Raw genomic sequence first — 7473 nt, 5'->3', positions numbered from 1 at the left:
TGTAGTTTTGTGTGAAGATTTTCAAAAGTAAATTAGGTCAATGTCTGCTTTCACCGCAAACCACGAAATATTCGAGATCCTCTCTTTTGCTCATCCTCAGGTCTGCTCATCCTGATCCCCTAATTACAAATTTACAGTGGATTTCTGACCACCTTTTGTTAAACTGTCATTTTTCCTGACGTCTATCAGTATTCAATTTTCACCTGACTAAACTGATCAACGTACACACAAAATTTGCTTAAATTACATCATAAAGGTGTGCATAGCATTTAAAGATGGTTGGTAGCTTGAGACCATGCGACAATGTTTAGATAAATCGTGTTCCGTTTAGTAAATAACTAATGGTGGCTAGAAATTCCACATATCTTTTTCCACTTAGTAAATAACTAATTTGACCCAAAAAAAAAAGTAAACAACCAATTGTGGCTAAAAATTCAACAAAACGTGTTTCATTTAATCAAATGTATCAATATATCAACTACATGAGAAATTTATTGGTTATTTTAAGTGGTTAACCCACATGTTTATCATTTTCTATGGTTTCTTTCTACTCTTTGCTCGCTTTATCTTCAAAATTTTCTTATCGATACCCTGTAGATATATCTGTAGCATTCTCTTGGCCTCTGAACATTAGGTAAGAAAACGTTTTGACCTAACAATGCTTTTGAGTTTAGCAGCGTCCCTAAATCATCAATATCAGAGACTTGCATCATGTGTACTTATAGTAATCACTATTCACCAAGTCATAAGAAAGTGAGATTAAAGTGAGACAATTGGTGACAATTTTGCTAAGTATTGGGGTATATTAGACTATTTCCAGCTCAAGCAAGAGGTGGGAGCTTGGGGAAGGGTTATTTTGTGTGCTTTTTGTCTTTTATTATCTTCTTCAGGAATTCGATTTTATTTTATTTGCGGGGGAGACAATACAACACATCCACCTCCCAAGAAACAAGCGACACACACTTGGATGATGACAATAATAGCCAACCAATGTCTCTCAAGTCAGTACTCAATATCCAAATCATACTGTAATCTATAAAAGGAGACATTATGATTGAAAAATCTCACATGGTTCGCTCCATTCCTCTAGCATGTATTATGTCATAATTCATAAATATGGACCCTTCTCTCCATGTTTTCTTTCTTACCGTCCAAAACCCAACCCATCAAAAAAGTTGAAACAGATTGAATACTATCATTTAATTAACTTATTTATAGTTTGCATTTACCTTGTGTTTTATGCTTCTAATTTAGGAGCATGTCACGAACAAACGAGAATCAAGACTCGAAAAAAGCAAAATAAACAAAATGTAGTCAAATACCCGTTTAGGGTTTGTATATTATTACATGAATGAATAACTTTACAATCCTTTATATACATATTTATAAAAGTTTCAAAACCAATTTTCTATTCTTTTTATGAATTACTTATCTAAAAAACAAAAAAAATTCTAATCCTAAAATATTAAGTTTTTACTAGTGCACTGAGATTTAATACATTTCCATGTGTAACAGAGCTTTTGTTCCATCTACGTTAAATCGGTGATATGTAATCTAGCAGTGAACCAATTCCACCAGAGACTTTGCATCTAGCGTAATTAAAAACTTCTATTAAAATGCAAGAAAGTTTAGAAATTTTTTGGAAAAAATAACTTCATACGGGTTGAGATTAGTCTAGATTTTGGTCTGAGGTTCCCCTGTTAGTATAAGACATTTTTAAGTTTATTTTTAATCCGGTGTTTTAGTTGGAGATTTGAAGTACAGTTTGGTCTCAAAGATTAGCGATTTGGTATATTTGCACCATGAAAAATACACGTAGCCTAGTGTCAAAAATCTACGGTTTGAGCTCGACACATGAATATTAAAGTGGGTCTTATTCATTGAACTTTAATTGATAAAAAGTGTTCAATAGAAACTTCAAACAAGAACTATAATTCTACAGAAAAAGTTCACGATTTTGAGGTTGATGTTTTATTATCTTTTATAACTTGAGGTGGAGGTCATGCACGTATTACACGCAACACTCTTGTAAAGCAACATTTCTATACTAATTTTTGCGTGTCTAATTAGTATCTAACCCTACGTTATTTCTTCTGTCTATATATTCAATCTACGACTAGTTTACAACCATCCCGATATTGCTTAGTTGGAAAACTGGTTATTCATTGTTTTGGTTTCCGTCAAATTATCTTCCTCTTAAACTATCAAATATGATATGGATGAAACGATATATTGATTTTTTTTTCAAAAATGATTTTGTAATATAACTAGAAGAAACGTGTATTTCCAGGTCGCTAGACAGATACATTCATGACGACGACTTACCAATGCACATCTAATATTTTTTTGCGTTTCTCTGTCTTTTTAAATATTACATCTTAAGGCTGGATTAAAAAACAAATCCGAAAAAATGAACCAAAACCGAACAAAAAAATAGTACCGAAACCAAACCAAAATAGATTAAATATCTAAATTGGTTCAAAATTTTGAAATCTAGAAACTCAAACCAAACACGACCCGAAACAAAATATTTTGGGTATCCGAATGTATCTGAAATGAATTAAAATACCTATATATATTAATTATTTTTAGATTTAATATATATATATAATATATAAAATATCCAAAATACATAAGATATTTTTAAGTTGTATAAAATACTTGGAAAAAGATAAAATAGTCAAAAGTAAATGTCTAAATTAGAATAGCTAAACAAAACACAAAATATTTAAAATATCTATTGATTTTTTTAAGAAACATCTATTGATTATCATTCCAAATATTTAAACCAAACTAATTTATATGTCAAATTTAAGTATTTCGGCATATGTTATTCAAATTAATATGTAACTAGATTAGGATCCGCGCAACCGTGCGAGTGTTAATTTTTATTTTTATTTACATAAATATATAGTTTTACTTCAAGAATGGTATATATATTACATATATGTTTTTATGCATTATACAAACATAAGTATGTTATTAAATTGCCTTGTTTTTCATCAAATCAATTATTACAAAAATGTAACATGTTTTTGTATCTTCTTTTATATATTTTTTTTTGTTGAATAAGTGTTTTATTTTTAAACTCATGAACACATGTAAATTTTGGTAAATAGAAAATAATTTGTATTACCAAATACATCGTTACATTTCACAAAATTATAAAATTTAACAAAAAAAATTATACTTATATCTTCTTTGATTATAATTAAGAAGTAAGTAATTAAACAATTATTATTTGTTTTTGTTATTTTTAAAAGTAAACTATCAAATATCAAACAAATAACATTGACATATATTTAAATAAATTACATATGATGTATACTATTAAACATAGATTTAAAGTCTATTTAATTTAAAGATTAAAAAGTAAATTGTATTTGCAAAAATATACAAATCATAACTATTTAAAGTATAGTATATGTTATTTCATATTAATAGTGTATCCCCATTTAAATGTGACATTTTTTTGGATCAATATAATATACTTAATATACTTAGCACAAACTAACATTGCATTTAAATTATCTTTAGCCCAATATACAATTATTATAAGCCCAAATTAATAACCTAACTATTTTTTTCAGGAAATAAAACAACGTGTTCTAAATCAAACAAATCTTCAGTTCATCAGCTCTAACCTTCTGGTTTCTCTTTGACCTAACTCCGATCCTCCAATCTTATATACCTAAAACTGCAACCGCGTCATTGATTTCTTGACTCTGAAGTCTGAACACATATATAACTTGCGCAATCTTTTATATTGACTGCTCTATGATCGATTCCTGGAGACAGAGGTGACTTTAAATTTTTAGTCCCAGCAGTGTTCTGGCTCATTTACTCTCAAAGCGTTCTACTAGTTATGTTCCTGAAAGTGTGTTGCGCTTGAGGAGGTAGAATTCAGTGATTTTTCTATATATTTGATGGCAAAGTCTCCTTAAAACTACTCTGGCTGGTTTGAGGTCTGTGTTTCTTAAATTTTCAAACCACAAAAGAGATTGTTATATTTGTTATATCATTATCTTCCAAGGAAATCGATCCAATTGCTTTTTGTTGCGAGATGGTCTTTGTTATAGTATATTTGCTGATTTTAAACCAAAAATTTAGGAAAACAGATGAGTAGATCAGGGACTGGTTTGATAATGGTAAGTGACTAAATTGATTTTACATTTAATAAAGAATCAAATATGGTATGTTTACCAATCCGGTTTTGTATGAGTGGTGGTTATATTATGAGTGATATATTATTAAACCATATTATTAGTAGTAAAAGAATGATAATTGATTTCTAGTGAGGATCCATTTTTTTCAAATCACACACGAATTGAGGTTGTGACTTTTGTTTTAATATATAAAATATATCTTTTTAGATTTTGAGAAACTTAAAGTATATAGTGAATTTAAATATTTTAAAATAATTTAAATGTGTTATCCAAACCTGAACCGAACTAAATTTTAATTTGTAAATACCCTAATGGAGATAAAAAAAATTAATCTCTAAACTAGAAATCCGAATAGATCCAAACGAATCCGAATGTGTATCCCCTTACGCCAATCTCTATCACTTCTTATAATTGTCTTTTCCTTCTTTCTAGAATACGATGTTCGAACTATTTTCTATTTATTGATTTGTATTTAAATGATTAAATATATATGGTTTCTCGACTTAAAAATAATACACAGACACATAGCTTTTTTTGACAAGGAATACACAGACACATAGCATAAACTAAATTTGCATTTACTCATGTAGTCATGTTGCGTGCTAACTTCTAAACCTAATTTAAGTGAATTATGTATATCTTGAACCTGCTGACAAAAATTAATTAGATTAGACGGTTTAACACAATCTGATATTTGATTTCTAGAATCTCAGTTTTTCAACTCGTGAAGTGAGAGAGTTCTAACTGGTTTCATACGAAAATTACTATACCAACTATTACATCCATAAAATTAAGGAATACCAAAAGGTAGAAATTGTGGAAGACTCATTTATCCCTGACTAAGAATTCATTAACATTTCTATATTATGAAGTATAAGGTTCAAATTCTAAAAAATACAAATTATGCAGATTATAGAAAAAAATGATTTACAATAAATATTCAACATAATGCAATTTGCCTTAAAAAATAGATCTCATAGGACGGCTCGGAATAGCGCATTCAGATGTGTATTCTCATAAGTTAGTAGAATTGTCTGATGTAGAATCGTCTATTTACTATTTCTAATCTTTCTAACATCATAATTAATCAGACGTTAAAAATGTAGAAATCAGTTAAAAAAAAGTAGACAGATTTTAGTTAGTTTTAAAAAGTTACCTCTAGTCTTCTTCGCTTTTTTTTTGCTATAACTATTGTGGCCGGTGTACGGTGGCTCCGTTAGCACCAGCGCCGGTTTTCTTCTTTTTCATGTTTTTCATTTTCATTGTGTCTGTTAGTTTTTCCTTAGTCTCGCTGAGATTTTAAACAAATGCTAGAGTAAATGGAGTCTTTTTTTAGTGTTTAAAATTTCAGATCTGGACAGATCTTTATTGCAATGAAAATGTTAACACCAGATTTGTAAAATCTATAGTGTAAATGCCTTCCAATTGTCCCAAACTTGCAAATCTTGTTTCAGATCTGACTTTTCCTTGTCTTCTATTTAAGTTTTTTTGTCTTTTATCAAAATTTCTTGTGATCTCGTCTCACCTTTGATTTGTCTAAACTTGGGGTCAGATTTCTAAATATGCAAGGCTTGTGTTCTTCGACAGTTTTCGCTTTGAATATTCTCCAGTGTGATTTTCTGCCGAATTTCTTCTTTTTTCGGAGTTTATTGGTTGGTGAAACTTCACTTCGTGTAAGATTTGTTGAGATCTTGGTTGTTGTAAGGCTTCTATCTAGGTGTTCTGGGGCGCAATGATGTTGTGTTTTCACTGCATACGAAAGTGTTTGTGAGCTGTGAAGCGGTTCTTTTTTGTCGGGTTATGAAGTATAGGTTCTGTGAAGGTGTTCTCTCTTGTTTAAGGGGTTGATGTTATCGTTCGGTGGACCGAGGGCGAGAACGATAAATCTCATTCGGAAGTTCTGGAAGTGTGTAAATCTTTAGGACTTGTTGAATTATCTTTCAAGTTGTGGTTTAGATTCCCTCTGATAAGGTTTAGTTTCCGGGGATATGTTGATGTTCCGCTGGCTTGGTTTTCGGGGAATGTTGTTATTTTGTTGGCTTAGTCTCCCATTGTTGTTAGGCTCTTGTAAAACTGTTTGTTCTAATCTCACTTAAAATCTAGATGAAAAAAACCCCAACTTTTAGTTTAGTCATATTCACATTAGTGGTGGTACCTACCCGTCATAGAAGACTCGACTCTTTGAATTTTACATTTTTATGAAACCTATATGCAACTCGGAACCATGCATATATCTTTTAAATTATGAAGTAAAATCTTACCATGTTCTAGGCTAGAATCATACAAGCAACGAATATCATACCCTTTTTTTTTGTCAGCAACATAAACAGAATCATGTAGACCCTGCAAACCAAACTGGTAGCTCCGCATCCATGTGGACAACAAAAGACGATTGCTTTCTTGCACTGCATGCAAGACTGTCCGCCCTTGAGTTCTGCGTCCGTGGTACAGGAATGAGCTCTGAGATGTGAAAACTTCTCTTCAAAACCTTTATGCACTACAAGAAAACACAAGTTTAGCGAGGAAACTTAACGAGGAAAACTAATCCTCGTAAATTTACGTCGACTTCATGAGGAACTTACGAGGAAATATAAAATCAACGTTATTTCCTTGTAAAATAACGACGAAATCATTTCGTCGTAAAGTCGATGTAATGTCACGTGGCTTTTACGAGGAAATACGCTTTCCTCGTAAAATCGACGTAAATGTAGCGTGTACTTTACGAGAAAATATTTTATGTCTACTTAGCGAGGAAATTTTGAATCCACCAACTTTGTAGTTGTAACACGTTTTTTGGCAACCTAACTAAATTTCGTCGTAAATTTCTAGAAAAATTACAACTACCAGATTTGAAAATTTCCTATAAATATGGACGTTTGAACATCATTTTAAACACACCAACAAGAAAAAAAAACTTGAAAGAAGAAAAAATGTCGGGCTCCGGGAATATTTTCGAGTTGCGGAAGTGGATGTATATGCATAGAGATGCTAACGGGAGAGTGATGAAAGAATATCTTGCGCGGCTGGAGACATTTATGCATCAGGCATATTTCACACCGCTCGCCCAAGAAAGCAGTAAGATGTTCTGTCCTTGTCGGAAATGCAACAATTCGAAATTGGCAAATCGTGAAAATGTTTGGAAGCATTTAATAAATAGAGGTTTCACTCCAAATTATTATATCTGGTTTCAACATGGAGGAGGTTATAATTATGATCAGAATGAAGCTAGTAATAGTAATAGCAATTTTCAGGAAGAACCGGTTGATCATCATTTGCATAATGAACATAGTTACCATCAGGAGGAGCA

The sequence above is a fragment of the Brassica oleracea genome, chromosome C3 (assembly GCF_000695525.1).
Source record: "Brassica oleracea var. oleracea cultivar TO1000 chromosome C3, BOL, whole genome shotgun sequence".
NCBI classification, from domain to species: Eukaryota; Viridiplantae; Streptophyta; class Magnoliopsida; order Brassicales; family Brassicaceae; genus Brassica; species Brassica oleracea.
The sequence above is the reverse complement of the archived record's forward strand: the minus strand, read 5'-3'. Positions refer to the sequence as shown.